General features: G+C 44.1%; 1 protein-coding gene across 13 annotated transcripts in view; it reads right to left on the reverse strand.

Annotated features, from left to right (window-relative positions):
- Window positions 1-17,876, reverse strand: part of PPP1R13L (protein phosphatase 1 regulatory subunit 13 like) — a 1,016,088-nt gene that overhangs the window by 924,911 nt on the left and 73,301 nt on the right. For 3 of the 13 annotated variants that reach the window (XM_078660872.1, XM_078660880.1, XM_078660879.1), the window contains exon 2: window positions 7,646-7,737. The exons of the other annotated variants lie outside the window; for them this stretch is intronic. The gene's annotated coding sequence lies outside the window, so the exon portion shown is untranslated. The remainder of the gene's footprint in view (window positions 1-7,645; window positions 7,738-17,876) is intronic. 13 annotated transcript variants of the gene reach the window in all.

Consider the following 17,876-nt stretch of genomic DNA (forward strand, 5'->3'; position numbering starts at 1 on the left):
TATCTATGTAAATTGTTTTCAAATTTGTGGTCCTCAGTTGAGTACCAAAGCAAATAAAAATCTTTTTGACTTTGACTTTGTTCGGCGTATCGGGCTAGTGTGGATGGGAGAGGAATGACCATTAGTACGTGGTAGTGAAGGTTCTGAGGCTAGGATATCCTCGCACTCCCTGAGAGTTTCAATTGTATCAATGACACAGTTACCAGCTGCATGCTTCTGATTTTTCCTAGCCTTTTGTCCCTTACCTGCCCCACTATTAGTGTTCATTCCGCCTCTGTACTCTCCATGGTTTTCCATTTGCCCATAGTTCAACAAATATAGATTACGCAATTCTCGGATAAGGGTCCGACTCAAAAAGATTAAAAATGTCACCAGTATTAGATATCAACAACGACTGTTACAAAAAAGGTCCAAGCGGTAAAGTTCCAGCATGATAGGACTTCGAAAGCGGCTCACAGTGTATTAAAAGTCACCAAGGGTAAGGGAAAACTTAGCACTGTACCTTTTCTGGGTTGAGTATGATCGTGCCAGCCGACCCTCAAACCTACAGTTAGGTGAAAGGGGGGTGGCCCTGCCCTGCCTCCTCCTGGCAAGAACGGTCCTGTCCTTGGCCCGGGCGCGACCCGCGCACGTCCCGTGCAGCAGGTGTTGAATGGCGCGTTTGAGTGCAAGAACTGTCCCGCCCTCCCAGGTGGAGTAAAAAAGACCGGAGGTGCACTCTGGGACTTAGAGTCCCACCAGATTTTGTGGGCGCACTGCGGTGCGCGGGGCAAAAGTCATCAGCGTTCCCCACAGGCAGCAGGGTCAGAGAAGCCCAGGCAGATCAACACGGCATTCGTGACCACATTCACATTGCAAAGGTTCAAAGTGTGCATTTACAATATAGCAGTGGCAATTCACTATTTTGCTGTCAATTTTTTAGGAAGGAAAAGACTCTCCGTGAAAAATTGAATATCTAATCGCCTACATTTTTGAGCCCAAGAAATTGGGAATCAAAGTATATGTGTGAGGCCAGGGAAGATTTTGAAGCAATTGTTTTTGTTTTTTGGGAGGGGGGGGTGGAGGGTAGGAAGAGAATGGTCTCCCTCGGTATGCCAACTGCTGTTTCAAGAACCCTTGCTTGGCCTACTGGGACTTGAGAGTATGTCTGGAATACCGAAGAAGCAACTTACTTGCAAGAAGAGCTCTATACTTTGTTCTGCCCCTCCCCAACGTAAAACCTTGTGTATAGAGCATTGTTCTAAGGGGGAAACCAGTTTCCTGACCAGGCTAATTTGGATTTGTGTCAGCTGGGAGAACAGCCAAGGAAATGTGTGCAGAAATGCTCAAAAAGGCCCCAATACAGGTGCTGGCTACACAGTACAAAATAAACCACCCACAAAATATTCAGTCCTGAAGGCAAGCAAATTTGGACCAGTAGACTAGTGGGATTATTGGGCACTCACCAATTAGTTCGCCAGTAGAGACAGAGCACTGTGGAGTTCATTAACCCTGACGTGTCGCAAGACGCCATATTGCATGATTTTAGTAAGCTTTTGTGCATGTGAACAACTAGATGCATTAGAGATCGCAAGCCTGGGACACTAATCTAAACTAGTGTAATTTCATATCAACTCGGAATTCTGCATTTGACCCTTTTTGGAACAAAAGCTTGCCTAAAACAAGGCGGTCTTCAACATATTCATGAAGTGAATCAGATCATACTCAGACCAGGGGAATTAAACCAAGCTATTCCAAAACTATATTTTGTGCAACCAGAGCCCTTCCACCAGAGTGATTGTCAAGCCATGTATCTCCAGTTTAACCACTTCGGCGCTGAGGACGAGCTCAGCTCGTCATGAGTTGCGCCGCTCGCACGCTGATGACGAGCTCAGCTCGTCATGTAACGCGCGTTTTTAAAAAACGCCGCGTACAGCGGGAAAAGCCGCCGCGCGCATGCGGTTAAGGAACCAAAGAGCCACTGGGATTTCCTTGGCTCCAATTACTACTTTGAGGTTACTAAAGAACATCCTCTATAGGCTTTGGTTATGATACAATAGCACTCGAGAAACACTCCTATCGAGAGATATAAATATGGACTCAGGTACAGGTAATGTGTGGACAGCTTACAACCATTGGGATGCCCATGTACTGTTATGCTTTATAAAGGGAGAACAAAATATTCTTTTTATAAACGTTTCAGACCACAGTACAACAGAATAGACATCTAAAACATCTGTAAACATTTAATATCCATGGGCATATGTTTTCTCTTTAGGTACGTGAACTTCAGTACCATTTATGGGGAAATGATGTCATACATTGTACCATTGCGGCCTATGTGCGGGGTCTGGTCTTCACAAGCCAGGCAAAGTTCTACCTGAGCTTTGGTAAGTTGTGAAGTATTTGAAAGGACAGGACTTCAGCACCCATAGATGGAGTCTTTTAGTTGATAGTCACAGATGACAGCGCAGTTGGGGTCATAGCTGTAAGGGACATATCCTAGTTAACTCAGAAGACAATCAGCCACAATCCTTGAGTGCAGGTTACTTACGTAGTTCAGGACAGCTAAAATGGGGCAGGGGATGTATAAAGTCTATAGAACGATACACAATAGGAGGTCAAATAGGGTAGTGAGAGTGCTACAGGGGGCATACCAAATTCAGTAATATCACAGTCAATACTATAGGGAGGTCAGCCTCAGAAGGATGGTGGGTGGGGAGAGAGAGAGGAAGCAGTAAAGCCTGATTCCATTGAGAGAGCATCGCACTTTGTTGCAGTTCATATCCAAGGCCTTCACACCATCTTCTTAGAGATTCAGGAAATGGAAAGCGAGTGGTTCTGCAGGACTTTCCTCACATGGTGACTGACGCACATGAGTCCACTGACACTTCCCTCATAGTTACATCCAGCTCAATACTAGTGTAGAATTAATTTCTATGAGTTAGTAGCAGACACATCTGAAGTATTTGGAATCTTTTTTTTAAATGAAAACAATTTGAGATGACTAAACCCCATGATGAGCGAATATCGTCGTTCATTTTATTGCAGCACATGGTCATGGTTAAAAATGTCAGTTTAAATTTGGTTCCGGAGTTGCAAGCTTGTAGCAGCAGCACCCAATCTCCTACTATAAACTCGTCTTGAGAACTTCACTTTCTAGTTATTAGAGCGTTGCTGTTCCATCGTCTTTCCTGAATGGTTTCTAAGGGCTTTGTTTCAGGTACCCATGGGGAGTAGTGTCCGCTTGTCAGTGCCTAAATAACACTACCGTTGGGTCACTGAGTGGCAGTATGAGAAAGTAGAGATATTCTTGAAGTCATCAATAGAGTACCAACACTAGACTCTCATTTTCTATCTCAGCAGTCTGGATGGCTGTTAAGATTCACATTAGTCTTTCTGCTTTGCTGTTTCCATGAAACAATCTCATCATAATCTTCCTATGCGTGTTGTTCAAAGACTTCCAAGTACATGGCAAATCCCTACTGCCGGAACAGAGACCCTTTGCTCGTTCTTATCTCTTTCAGGAGCATAGTGTGCTTTTCTGATCTTGAGGATTAACACTTCACCTGAGTGGGTCTGAGAACATGGATTTCCAGGGAATTGCAGTAGTCTTCACCCCTACCAACAAATGTCGACTATCAGCAGACTTGCTAAATTTGTTTCGAGATGCACCCATTAAGTGGCTGTGGTCTCTCTGAACTTGAAAGAAGCAGAATGTTCTGAAGATCCTATTGCCAGGATTGCAAGACCTTTAGCTGTCCTCTCCATAACCTGTCAATGTAAGGAAACTCATTTCTGCCTGTACATTTTCATTCTGAAGACCCTTGAAGTCCTAAGTGTGCCAGCTTTAGTATGCAACATCAATGATTTTATAACTATGATGCAGCTCCCTCACAAGAAGATTCCTTCAACGGTTATTGATCACTCTCGATTGTTAAACCATGCCTGCAGAGGACTTTTGGCTGTGGAGTTCCAATGTGATAATGTGTTAAAGATACTCTTTGACTAAGCTTAGACATTCAATGATCCGAGTAGCTGCCATGATTGCTTGAAGCATCAGGGGCTTAGGTTTGGATTGACTGATTTATTTATTTTTATTTGCGGGTTTGTAACGCGCTTGAATAGACTCCCGAAGGAGCATCTCCGCATACTCTTCCATTTCCGTGGCCTCCCATTGAATTTTTTGGTGGCATCTCTTGGATACCTTGAGTGGTAGTGAGAGGTAGCTTTGCCCCAAATTGTAGACCTAGTTTCTGTAGTTGTCCTGGTGGTTTGGATGCAGAGGCTTTAAAAGTGAAACTAAATGTTCATGATAAGAACAAACTCTGAAATTCCGGCAAGAAATATACATGAAATTGCCTTCAACCCCATAGTATTACAGTTGCTTCCTTCTCAATACGAGTTTCTCTCTGCTCCACTTCGGTAAGAGCTCACCTTGCTTGGACCATTGAAGCCCACACTTCATAGTTTCATTGTTGAAGAAAAACAGACCCCATCAGTATGGGCCTGGCATCAATGGACAGCCAGCTGCATCTGATTGTGGTTCTGAAACTTCATGGCAGCTTTGGAAGATAACAACTTTGGTTTTCTAGAAACCTGACTCTTGAGCATCAGACCATATCCTTCAGGTGATCCCACCAGGGCTTAGCGAGGACTGCAAGGTTCAGAAAGAACTGCCTACAGTATTTTACTATCCACAAAAAGCTCCAGACACGTTTTGGCATGGCAGTTTTAATGTCTTGTATTTTCTTTAGGTCGAGAGCCACTCACACTGAGGTGAATCCTATCTAAAGAATTATATTTCTGGTTAGAGAAATTTACATTTAATCTTTCTTAGCAAGAGTGCACTCTCTCCAATTTGGTTTGTAAAGGACTGAGGTCTAACATGCAGGGACATCTTAAGGATTTTAGGGGCCTCATGCTAAATATAGTTTGGGGTCCTTTGCTCATAACAACACATGTATTTCCTTCTGTTTTCCTCTCAGTCACAGCTTCGGCGACTTTGGTCAGATCATGGACAATGCTCTTCCTTGGCCAGTGTACCTCTGGGCCCAACAATGGAGCAAACAGTCTTTCTCGAGCTAACAAGCATCATCGAAACATAAGGACTAGCAGCCTAAACAAACCTGCTGCTTGGAGGGCACTGGACTGGTGTCTCACCTCTTGGGCCAGTGCATAAAGAGGGTGTTTTTTTGGTTCAATGCCTCCGATTTCTCTGTTCTGAGTAACAGTCACTCTGAGTCAGGGGGCACTAGCCAGTGATCGCACCAGCCCAGCAGTAAGTCCATGTGTATTGTGAAGTCATGCAGGGAGCTTATAATGCCACTCTGCACTGCACGTTGCCCATATGCCAGAAAATCAGAAACACTAGTGGTCCAACAAAGCCTTCTACTCACAATCTATGTTGGTTCACTGTAGCTAGTCTGTCAGAACTATTCGAGCATAAGATGCCGATTGGTGCTTTTGTCTACTGCACTGCCTGTGTTGCGAGCGACAGGTATTCTGGCTCAGGTGGCAGAAAACTGTGATTGCATCGCCAGACAGCAGTTCCACAATGATATTGCACAGTAAGTCGCACATCTATACTAATATAATAAAGAGAGAGCCCAAACCTTTGAGGCAGGTACTCAGGAACCACAGCACCAATCACAACACCCAATACAGCGTTGGAAAGGGCAGTTGCAGCAGAAGGACACAGGCTATGCAGACGGCCACCATATACATTTAAAAGGTAAAAGTACCGTGCTAGCAAAGTAGTCCCTTGTGGGCGTGTCTGCGTTGTGCTGTGGGCGTGTGCTGGGGGCCTGACAAACGCTGGGGGTGTGTGGTACATTCCGCCCTTCATGCCATGTCTCATATCGTGTGCTGGGGGCGTGTGCGGGGGGGGGGGGATTACGGAAAAAAAAGTGCGTTGTGCCCATTATTTCATTGTTTTTTCTTCCCAGGTTCTGTACATTCCAGCTCCGGGTGTCCACCCTGCTCCCTTTAAATACCCCTGCACCCCATAATCATAACCCACCCTTACTCCTTAAAATACCCCAACACCCTTAAACACTAAACCATCTTAACCCTATAAATATACCCTGTAGCCCAAAACCCAAACCTATCCCTAAAAATACCCCTGTACCCCAAAACCTAGCCCTGAACCCTATAAATACCCCTGCACCTCAAAACCCAAACCTACCCCTGAACCCTAATACCCATATAAATACCCCTGCACCCCAAAACCCAAACCTACCCCTGAACCCTAATACCCCTGTACCCCAAAACCCAAACCTATTCCTGAACCCTAAAAATACCCCCTGTACCCCCAAACCTACCCCTGAACCCTAAAATACCCCTGTACCCCTAAACCACCCCATGACCCCCCTAAACCCAAACCTAGCCCTGCACCCTTAAAATACCCCTGTACACCCAAACCTACCCCTGAACCCTAAAAATACCCCTGTACCCCAAAACCTAGCCCTGAACCCTAAAAATACCCCTGTACCCCAAAACCCAAACCTAGCCCTGAACCCTAGAAATACCCCTGTACCCCAAAACCCAAACCTAGCCCTGAACCCTAGAAATACCCCTGTACCCCAAAACCCAAATCTACCCCTGAACCCTAAATACCCCAGTACCCCCAAACCTACCCCTGAACCCTAAAATACCCCTGTACCCCTAAACCCAAACCTAGCCCTGAACCCTTAAAATACCCCTGTACCCCCAAACCTACCCCTGAACCCTAAAAATACCCCTGTACCCCAAAACCCAAACCTAGCACTAAACTCTTAAAATACCCCTGAACCCCAAAACCCAAACCTACCCCTGCACCCTAAAAATACCCCTATACCCCAAAATCCAAACCTAGCCCTGAACCCTAAAAATACCCCTGTACCCCAAAACCCATACCTATACCTATCCGTAAACCCTAAAACTACCCCTGTACCCCTGTAGTGGGGTGACTCCGATGGATATTACTCAGCCTACCTCGAAAGACTGGTGGACCGCTGACACCCCAACTCTCACCTCTTTCCAGAACGACTGGAAATCGGACTCTGAGTCGAGCTGGGGCCATCAAACCAAAGACGACGAGGATTATGCCTTTAAGGGGGCGTATGCGGACCGGAAGGAACCTCCCTGGTATGACGTAGGAGCCCACCGATTGGAGAAAAAGGAGGAAATCCCAAACTCGGCGGGTGACGACACCAAGGAGGAAGCCGGAGAGGAGTGTCGAGGACGAGAGACCGTGGACGGAGAACGCGAAGCCGAATGAAGAAGGAGCGAAGCTGAAGAGGAGGAGACGCCTGGAGGCCAATGTTACCACGAGCCACCCAGCCACACTCACGGAGGAGTGTGGCTCTCCCAGGTACGCCAAAGGGTGTCAAGCTGGGTTGGGAAGCGGGATGGCAGAGAAAAACTAGTGTCGCTGTAAATACTTGTATAGCACACTTCCTGAGTCTCCTTGTACCATCCACTTACCCCCCCCATCTAATACACTTCCTTCACGTCCGTGCACGAGACAGTACTCCTGTATAGTAGCACTAAAGCACCGGTGTTTCCCTCACTCCCTGGACTCCTTGTTTTACGTGAAATCGGACAGATATCTGATTCTGCCTTTTTGTGTGTGTCTCCACCAAGATCCGGAGGGACCTTCCTGCCCCCCCCTGCGAGGACTTACCTCACGACAAACATCCACAGAGTAAGTAGCCCTCAGAAGCGGGCACCAGTCCCAAGACCATCACGGATCCTGCAGCAGCCAGTCGGGAAAGACTAAATACCAAGAAGAAAAAGTCCTTTATAAAAATTAAACCTCATCTTTCCAGATGTATTTATTTATTTTATTTATAAAGTTTTATATAGCGCAAACTTGATCCTGCAGGATATCAGAGCGCTTTACAATTTGAGGGAAAGGAAGGTAACAGTTCACTACATGACTACATGACTCAAATTGGAATATAAACAGCCAATTAATAAAATGGGGCTCACATAACAAGGCCAGTTACAAATACTGGGGTCAGCAAAGAATGGGCTGGTAGCTGATACATAACATAGAAAAGGATCAAATGGGACAACAAGAGGAAGAAAAAAAAAAAGTAATAATAATATACAAGATTAACATCCAATTCTGGAGTAAGTCCGATGCCATTAGAGCAGACAATCGCACATCTTATTTAGGTAAGAACTTATTCAAGAGGAATCTTTTTACTTCCAATTTGAAAACAATATTGGAGGAGATTCTATGAATTTCTGGTGGAAGAGTTTTCCAGATTTTTGGTGCATAGCCGGAGAAAGCTCGTTGGCATGTTCTCCTTTTACGAAAGATCTGAGGTTTCAGGTGGAGTGTTCTCACTCCTACACTGTCTACCCCCTACGGATAGTTCAGGCTTTTGTGCTAGATAGTTGGGGGGTTTGAAGTGGAGGGTTTGTAGGACAGGCAGTCAATCTTTAGCTGAATTCTAGCTTCATAGGGCAGCCAGTTTAGAGATGTATCTATCTTTGTAGCATGTGTTAGATCTGGTCTCCAGTCCCTTTCTCCTACCCCACCACAACCCCATAACCCAAAACTATATCTGAACCCTTAAAATACCCAAATACCCCAAAACATATACCTCAGTACCCCAAAACATATACCCCTATACCCATACTTACCTTATCCAAACATTAAAAAACATGCTTTTACCATTGATGCATTTACAACGAATTTTGTTGTAAATGTATGCGTGGTAAAGCATATAAAATGTAATGACATGCGTTATAATGGCATTGTGGAGTCATGGTACTTTCGTAATGAAAGTGTGCGGAGTGATGGTATGCGGAAAGAAAGTTGCGGAATGATTGGCGTTTACCCTCCCCCGGTAAGTACATTGGTGGCATGGCGGCCCACATCTCCAGCAACATACTCAGATTTTTTCACCACCGATCTGAAAAATGCACAGGTTCTCTCATTGATGGACGGCCCCGCCATACACTTTTAGACATCTCCCGTCACAAGTTCTAGAATTGCGAACTTTAGAGCTGGGGAGCTACGTTCGAATCTCGGCATCAGCTCAACATCCTGGGATTCCAGGCAAATCGCTTTGTCTCCCCGTGCCTACCACAAATGAATGTGTTCTTCTGTAATGTAAATTGTGCTCATGCCATGTTGTCGAGTTTGCGCTAAATAATATTGCAAGGAAAAATCAAGTAGGGAAACTCTAGTTCACACACTACTGAACGCGCACTCTTAAGTGCATCAGCAGTGCACTGTGAATCGAAGCGTTTCACAGGCCTGTCACAGATAAGAAATGCTATCAAAACGAAATCCTACAAAACAATATACTACTGGCCGGCAGCAATTCATACCCGGACAACGTCGGGACGGCTGCTAGTACAAAATAAAGGCACAGACCTGTGCAGCTGAACTCTGCATATAAACTTTAAAAGGTTAGAACATTTGCAGGCACTAACCAGCATGACAAATATATATTTTGTTAACTCTCTTAGGCAGGGGCAGGAATGACTGAGCAAAAAAAAAAGTAAACCAATTATTTTATAAATCTAGGGAGTTAGGAAGGGTTAACGGGGTGCTCCAGAGCCCACTTTGCCCATGCCATAACATATGTGCAAACATGATGTTCTTTGCTAGTGGCTGCATACACTGGAATATCATCACTCCCGTTTAGCACGCCTTCACGTCCTGATAGTGATGGAGCAGATTTCATCTGCAGTCATGCATTGTTTTATTTTTTATGCTTCAGACAGGCTGCATTTAAATTGCCACGCACATTTTGGTGCAGGTTAAAAACATGGCACATGAAAAACATGAAAAGTGAGGCCTATTCACTTCAGACTGAAAATGCTTTTGCTGAATTAAATTAACATGTGTTTTTTTTTGCAATGTAGAGAAAAAGTGGCCTTTTTACCTTTGAAGATTTTTAATAGAATGTGTTTCTCTCTTCCCAGCACATCCATGTAAACTAAATGTATTATTCCTGTCTTAATAGACTTTGACTTGTTGCATATTTTGATAAACATTTTCAGTTAATAACACCTCTTTTTATAATGTGTGTGAATTAATAATGCACTTGGGACACATAATGGACTGATTTACATGAAATTAATATTATCTTTGTGTTTGTTTTATTTTTGGGGCCTACACAAAACATGGCTGCCTGTGAATCCATCAAGGCTTTGACTTTCAATTTAATGAGAAGGGAGCATGCGCAGACTGTGGCAGCTTTCCTCATGACAAGAACAGCGTGAACTGCACATTCTTGTCATTCTGCCAATGTACCAGTTAGTTAAAAGTATCCATCTACTGCGCTGAGAAGGAAGAAGGATGAATTAGATTGAAACATTTTTCCTAGTAAATGTTGCAAATGTTTATAAATGTATTTATTCATGTATGCTTCTTTTGTTAGGACTAGTGAAGTCAGGTTTTTAGAATGAGTCAGGGAAGTGTGACCTCATGCCTTTATGACTGACCAATCACGTAAGGTTCTCCTGAAAAATGTTACATCTTTGTGTACTCTGCCAATAATTATGGTATAAATACTGTCCTCTCTGGATGGGAGCCACCACTTCTTTTTTCTCAGCTCAGCTGGCTTCTATGGGTTAGGTACGAGAAACGTCCCGGGAGATTGCTGAAGGGCGGGCTTGCGTCCGAGGAGTGTCAGGGGGAGGTTTCTTGCTTCCACGTCATATCTTGGCACTTTATGCCACATTCCTTTGAGGCCTGTGAAGGGCGGGCTGCTTTCCCCTTTAGACACAGACAGACAGAGAGTGCAGTGGATCAGGATAGATGCTAAACTTTATCATGTTTTGACTAATTAATTAGGTCTAAAAGATTTATTTGTCTTATGCATTTATTTCTCTTAATGGGAGATTTTTTGCCAACTATTTAATTATTGATTAGCTTTGCAAGACTATTTTTCTTAGAAACTCTTTAAGAATTGTGACTGAAATTTTGCGCCACATTTTCATAACTACATGTAATGCTTATATGCAGACTGTAATGTGTTCTGTATTATTGATATTTTTCCTGTTTTCCAAAATTCTGTAACCTAATTGATATTTTACTAATGAATAAAGGGTCAGAGAAAAATTAACTTTTTGACTAGAAAATAAAACCCTTTAAAATAATCAACAACTCTCTTTATTGGCTTACAATAATAATTGTATTTTGACTGTTCATCTTTATTTAAAGTCTCCTGAAGGTAATACATGGTGTGAAGGGCCCAACACCTTTTGAGCGGTAAATTAGAGGTAGCATGAGGGTTTTGCATTGAGAAACTACCAGAAGAAATTACCGCTCTCCATCATATTTTATATATTTATAATATAATATATTATATTATAATATATATAATATAATAATAATATATATAATATAAAGATCATACATCTCACGTGTCCTGACGCGTCTGCAGAAGTGGAGGGAAAGTTATGCGTATGCGTAATTCATAGCTGTGCTTATCATGTGGTACTGCTCGTGCCACTGCTCTTGTGACTGTGTCAATGTAGCTAACATTTAAATGCAATAGTTTTTTTATTTCTTGATGATGAGTCAAAAGTATAAATCCTGTGATGTGTTTTCATAATGACATTATTATGTATTAATTTGTTTTTCGCTTACTTTTTATGTACCGCGGGGAATGGGGTTTGTCTGTCCCGGGAACCATCTTGGAGGTCTCTTCTGCGCCTGCGCGACTTGCCGAGGCCTAAACAGACCTTGACTGATGGAACGCAGCCAGTTGGCAGTGATGAGCAAGATGCTCCTGAGAACGACCCGAAAACTCGGCTGAACCAATCATATGTGCTCACAGAGCAACAATGTTAAAGTTGCCATTGTACTTCTGCACCAGTTCTCATGAGAACCCCAATCTAGTTAGGCGGTACCCTATTATGCAAATGTAGGCTTGAAGCGCTATGTCGTGATTGGTGTGTTACCCAAATCCTACCTTAGGACCAATCGAAATTAAGGGATTCTGACACTTTGCAACATTGGGGGGTGGTACGCTGTCCCCAAACTGTATATCTACCCTGGGTTCCCCTGGGGAGCCGTCCGACTTGTCTGGTTTAGCTGACCTGTCACTGACCCAACGCACTCAATAGGTGACTGAAGATACAGAGCGCTGCGAAGCACTCTGTCCGAATTTGACCATAGACTGAGGTTCTACTGAACCTTAAAGTGCTGGTGAAGCACTTTACTGGGAGTTCGCTGACCCAATCGGGGTCTTGATCGATAACTGCAGAGCGGGTGGAGCGCAGGCGTTGCTTCCAAACTGCGGGTGCGGTCCTGTCCTGAGCGGTCCTGTCCTGAGCGGTCCTGTCCTGAGGGTTTGCTGTCCTGTCCTGAGGGTCCTGTCCTGATTCCTATTCCGAGGGTATCCTGTCCTGTCCTGGGTGTCCATTCTGCACCTGCTGTCCTTTGAGGGGTATCCTTCCTTGAGGGTTTCCTGTCCTTAACTGACCCGTGGCCAGGGTTTGGTTTCCACACCATTCTAGGTAAATATTGCTCTGAAACTCTTAAAATCTTGCACCTTCTGAATTTCTAACTTTTGCTTTAATAAAGTTCATCATTGCATATGTTATATTTTCCATGCCTTTCCGCAACTATTGAAAGTCAATTACATATTTTTCATAAGTTTGTTCCTATGTCTTCTCATTTGATAGAGATTATATTTTGCATTGCAGTTTGTAATTTTCTGATTTGGTCTAGAACTTCATTGCCTAGATTGTTCAAAGGCCCATTCACCTTAAGTGAAGCGTGTTACTCTTTATAGGCCCTCCTATAGTTATCCATGCATAAACTGTCCATGCTTAAACATTTGAGATTTTATAGTATTTTTCCCATCTACATACCATATTACATTTGAATGATTACCCTGTCATTATTTCTTCATGCCTATATAATTTACGTTATCTTGGTTATTGATTGCTTTATTTTACTGTACCTCATGCAAGAAAATAATGAACTTTAGATAAACATTTTAAAACTTCCAGTTGTCCGTGGTCATTTCAATAGTATTTTGAATGTTATTGGTTGGGTTTGTATTTTGCTGCCTTTTCTTTTACAGCTAGCTCCCTGATTCATTGTGGTCATTAGGTACCCGCATCGGTGGATGGTAAGTCGGGTGCATTGAAAATTATTAGTAGGGAGAAAACACACAAATTGGTAGAGCTCGTGAAGTCACCTGATCGATGTATATGGTGATTTGAAAGTATATGGGCCCTGAAGCCGGAAAACGGCGAAAACTATTGGTCGGGTGGCCTCGCGCGCTCTATCAGTTTTTCTGGTAGCAGAGGATGGTTAGGGACTAGTTGAGAGTAAGGCAGGGATTAGTTGGACTAGTTGAGTCGGAAGCTGCTAGTATATTGATGCTGCTAGAAGAGCGGCTGTTCTAAGAGACCTGATCATTCTCTTGTGAATACGCTGCTGAAACTCATGAATTTTTGCATTGTTATTATTCTTGTTCTTATATTGCTATATGTACTAATCCATGCATTTGTAAACCGTATCGTTTCATGTTGTCCGAACTCCCCGGGGAATTGAAAGGGCAAGTGGTGAATAGAATCCATTGTCCTGAGGTCACAGGCTCGAGGAAAGTTAGGTGCAGGTTAGGATAACCGGGAAGCACTAACTAGGGTTTTTCTGAATACATGTGTGAATAAATGACAGTAACGGGGTTCATTGGCAAAATTCCCATAGTGGCGTAACCTAGTAAGGGTCACATCGGAAGAGTAGCAGGTTCCTCGGAGCTAACGTGAAAGCAGAGGGGTCCGCTGAGAAACCTTAAACTCGGAATATATCCCGGAAAGAAGTGGATGAGTTTAGGGGAATAACAGGTTCACCGATGCTAGAGTGAAGGGTAGGCGGAAGAGATCTGCCCGCAGCGAGTGAAAAGTAAATGGAAGTAGTTTACTTGCAGTAAAACAATTCTTTCTCTGTCTAGACACTTGAGCACTGTGGCGAATGTGTATTTGTTGTAAAATAACCAAGCACTGAGCACTTTAAAAGAAAGAAAGTTTCCGTTACCTTGTGAAGGGAGGGAGTCAGTCGCGAAGCGCCTCTGACGTCACTCTGTGCCGCGCTGGGATTGGTAGAAGCAGCGGGCGGGTAGCGGAGCTGGAATTGTAAAGGAGGGGTGAGCGCCGGAGCGTGGGAACTGTCTCACGAAGGGGCCGCGCACCCATTGGCGGAGCTTATTTAGTGTCGCGCACCCATTGGTTGCACGAATTTCTGAAGCGCGTTCTGATTGGAGGTAGTTTGTAAACAAAGTTTAGCGCAGAAGTCGTATGTGGCACTCGCAGACTACAGGAACTCGACCTGATCCAAGGCACCTAGGGTTTGAAAGGGATCAGTGGAAGACTAATAGATACGATATTATGTACGGAACCAAGAGAAAAATGTCCCTTGTAAGTAAAGTGAAAAATTATTTTAAAACGGACAAACCGATTAAATCTAGGGAAGGTGTTCTTGTCCCACCACCTAATACTCCTGCCTCATTTATGATGTTTGACCGAGGGTACAATACCTGTGTGTGGTTGGAGAATTGGGTGAAGTACACAAAAGATGACGGAGTATTGGCCTTTCCGTTAGATGGTACTTTCAATGGAAGGATCTTATTTAATTTAAGAACCCGAATGAATGAACTGCATCCCAGGCCAAGACTAACGCAGTATGAGGCATTAGAGGAATGGGAGATTGAGGCTTTTGAAAGAGAAAGACCCCGAATGGACAAGGGTTTGACCAAGTGGTACCCCAGGCAGAAACAGGAGTCCAGGGATAAAAGGATGAAACAGTGGAGGCAGAGCATGATTGTTGAGGGTCTGTTTCCCATGATGCAGGCATGTCATAACGTTGGAGCAGGTGAGAAAAGCACCGAAAAGTGTAAACATTGGGGGGGTCCGGGGGAACCAGATGAATTGCTAGATGACATTTGTACCAGAAGTCCGCCACCTTATAATGAGGGAACCCGACCTTCCAGTGTAGGAGATGCTCCCCGACGCCACTTCCTCAAGGAAGAAGACAGATTCTTAGGACTGGGAGGGGGTGGTCAAGTATTGCCCTATCCTGAGAAACCCGAACCGGCGGAAACAAGGGATATATATATCCCAAAGTGCCCGCAAGCCAGGAAGAAAAATATTCAAGTACGAAAGTTTTTTTCCCCAGACCCTTGTATGAAAGCGAAGAGAAACCATCAAATTCAGGACTGCCTTTTGTTCAACCTCCATATGGGGAAGAACGCAGGTCCTTTAACACTGGAACTTTATTTCCGAAACCAAATTATGGTGGGGGACCAAGTGAAACGCATCCTACTGCCCCGAGTTTTACTCCTCCCTTGACCCCACAGATATTACAGGACACGACTTTAAGAAGGATACTAGTGGAAAAAGAGCAAGAGGCTCTAGCTAGACAAAGGACAGAAATAATTCAGAAAATCTCCCAGTTAAATACCAGTCCTGAGGCATTGACTATTCCAGTAACTATTGGACCGGTGGTCCCGTTATACGGAAATGGTCAGGGAAATCCGATTACTCCAGTTATGACCCCAGTCATGGCAACCCCGAGACAGGAACCGATAATCATAGATGATCATTCCAGTGAGTGCGAGTCTGAAGTTGCGTTCTTGGACTTGCCAAACAAACCGACCGGAAAGGGAATGCAGCAGAGGTATAACCCTTTTAATGCGAAAGAGATTAAATTAGAATCAGCAACAGGTACTAGGAATGTCTCTCTGGTAACTCCAGATGAAATTGAGAGTTGGAGTCGTGAATTAGAGAAACAGACTCCGCAAACGAAACCTTTAGACCTCTACAAACTGAGGGTAGAAATAGAAGAATTAATGGCAGGAAATGTGGGGTTGGATCGATTGAACACTTACTCTGAAGAAGAATTGTCGTTCATATGTAAAAGCTTTACAAGGAACACCAGAGTGCTCCACGAAAAACTGAGCGAAACAGCAGTTAGTATGGGGGTAGATATCTCAAAATCCAAGCCCTTACAGAAACCGTACAGAGCAGACTTCTCAGACAAAGATATAGAGCACCTGAATGTGGTGGGGAAAAAGCTGCAGATTAAAGAATTAATGGGGGTACTGCAGAAATGGGGAGATGTGGAAAGATGGAGAAGCAGGTGGGCGAAAAAGAGGGAAGAGGTTCGCTCCCGACAAGTGACTCCTGAATTTACTTTAAGGGAGGTAGAAAAACCTGAGCAGTTATGCCCCATGCGCGAAGTTCCAGGAGGGAAATATGTGCATGTCCCCTGGTCTAGGCAGGATATTGTGTCCTTCACGAACGATTTTCCAAAATTACGAGAGAAGCCAGTTGACTGGTACAGGCAGGTGGAGAGGTTCGTGAAGGTACAGAAATGTCTGTGGAAAGACCTGGATGGGTTTTTCGACATTGTGGTTCCAGTAGATTTATGGACCCAGTGTAAAATAGCCATAGACTGGCCCAGTGAGGAGTACCCAAGAAATAAGGAAACAGGGGAGCCATCAAAGGATGTCATGCGAAAATATGAGCAGGTAATTCAGCATTTGAAAGAAAAGGTGCCCGCAAAGGAGACGGATTGGACAAAAATAGATAGAACAACACAGGAAAGGGACGAGACAGTGCACTCCTTCTATGAGAGGTTATTGCAGGTATTTAAAACATACAGTGGTATTGATAACATCGATTTGAAGGACATGACGCACTTTATTTACAGGTTTGTAAATGGTTTAAGACCTGAAATTTGCCAGTGGATAAAAGATAATAAAATCTGCTGGCATACAAAGAAAATGGATGAGGTCCTGCGGTACGCTAAGTACTGCGAGGACGAGATGGCAGAAAAGAAAAAGGCCCTTAAGGAAAAGGTGATGTGGGCTCAGGTGAAGCTCGCAGAACAGCAGGAAAAACAATTGAGTAACATGGTTAAAAATGCTGAGAACAAAAGTCCTGGGGGAGGGGGTGGAGGAAAGCCCCGGCCAAAATTTAGCAGGGAAGAGGCTATGAAGAAATTTCCCTGCCATCAGTGCGGCGAAATTGGACACTGGCGTAACGAGTGTCCTCAATTAATGAATGATAATGCAAATACTCCTGATTTAAATCCACAGACGCAGAAAGAAAGGCCAAGAAAGACTCAACCCCAGGTAAAAACAGTTCAGGTGCCTCGAGCACCCAAGCAGGTATACAGGGGAAAGCAAGCAGAGGGTGAGGAGATAGAAGTTTGGGAAAGCGGTGAGAACAGAAATACAGCAACTTCGCAGTATCTGCTAAATGATACCTTCCTTTGTAATGATCAGGACTGACGGGGCCTGAGAGGGGAGGACGAGGAGTGCGTACTTGGCGCTTCCTTGCCGGTAGACCAGTCTGGACCATACATTGAAGGAAAGGTAGACGGAAATGATGTCACCTTTCTGTTGGACACTGGCGCTACCCGTTCTACTGTAAGAACAGTGGACGTTCCAAACCTACCCCTCTCGGGAGAAAATATCCAAGTAGTGGGTGTATCTAATCAATTGATTAGTACTCCTGTTACCGAACCAATGGAGATTTCAATTGGAAATTTTAAACAGATGCATAGATTTGTCGTCTGTGACACCAGTCCAGTGAATTTACTGGGTCGTGATTTTCTGTGCAAAATGAACTGTACCATCTTTTGCACACCAAAGGGTGTTGAAATACAGACCCCAGATGAAGATGGCATTTATAAACTATTGTTACTTAGACCTGACTCAGAAATTAAAAGATTGACCCTGCAGGACTTGCCCCAAGAACTCCAGGAAGCAGTTAAGCCAGAGGTGTGGGATTTCACTGGGAAGGATGTGGGGTTGATGAAAGATGTGGATCCCATACAGATAGCCATCAAGGACAATGCAGTATATCCTAACACTAGGCCCTACCGAATGAATGCTGAAGTGAAAGCAGGTGTCACTTTGGAAATT

Source organism: Lissotriton helveticus, chromosome 9 (genome assembly GCF_964261635.1).
Source record: "Lissotriton helveticus chromosome 9, aLisHel1.1, whole genome shotgun sequence".
NCBI classification, from domain to species: Eukaryota; Metazoa; Chordata; class Amphibia; order Caudata; family Salamandridae; genus Lissotriton; species Lissotriton helveticus.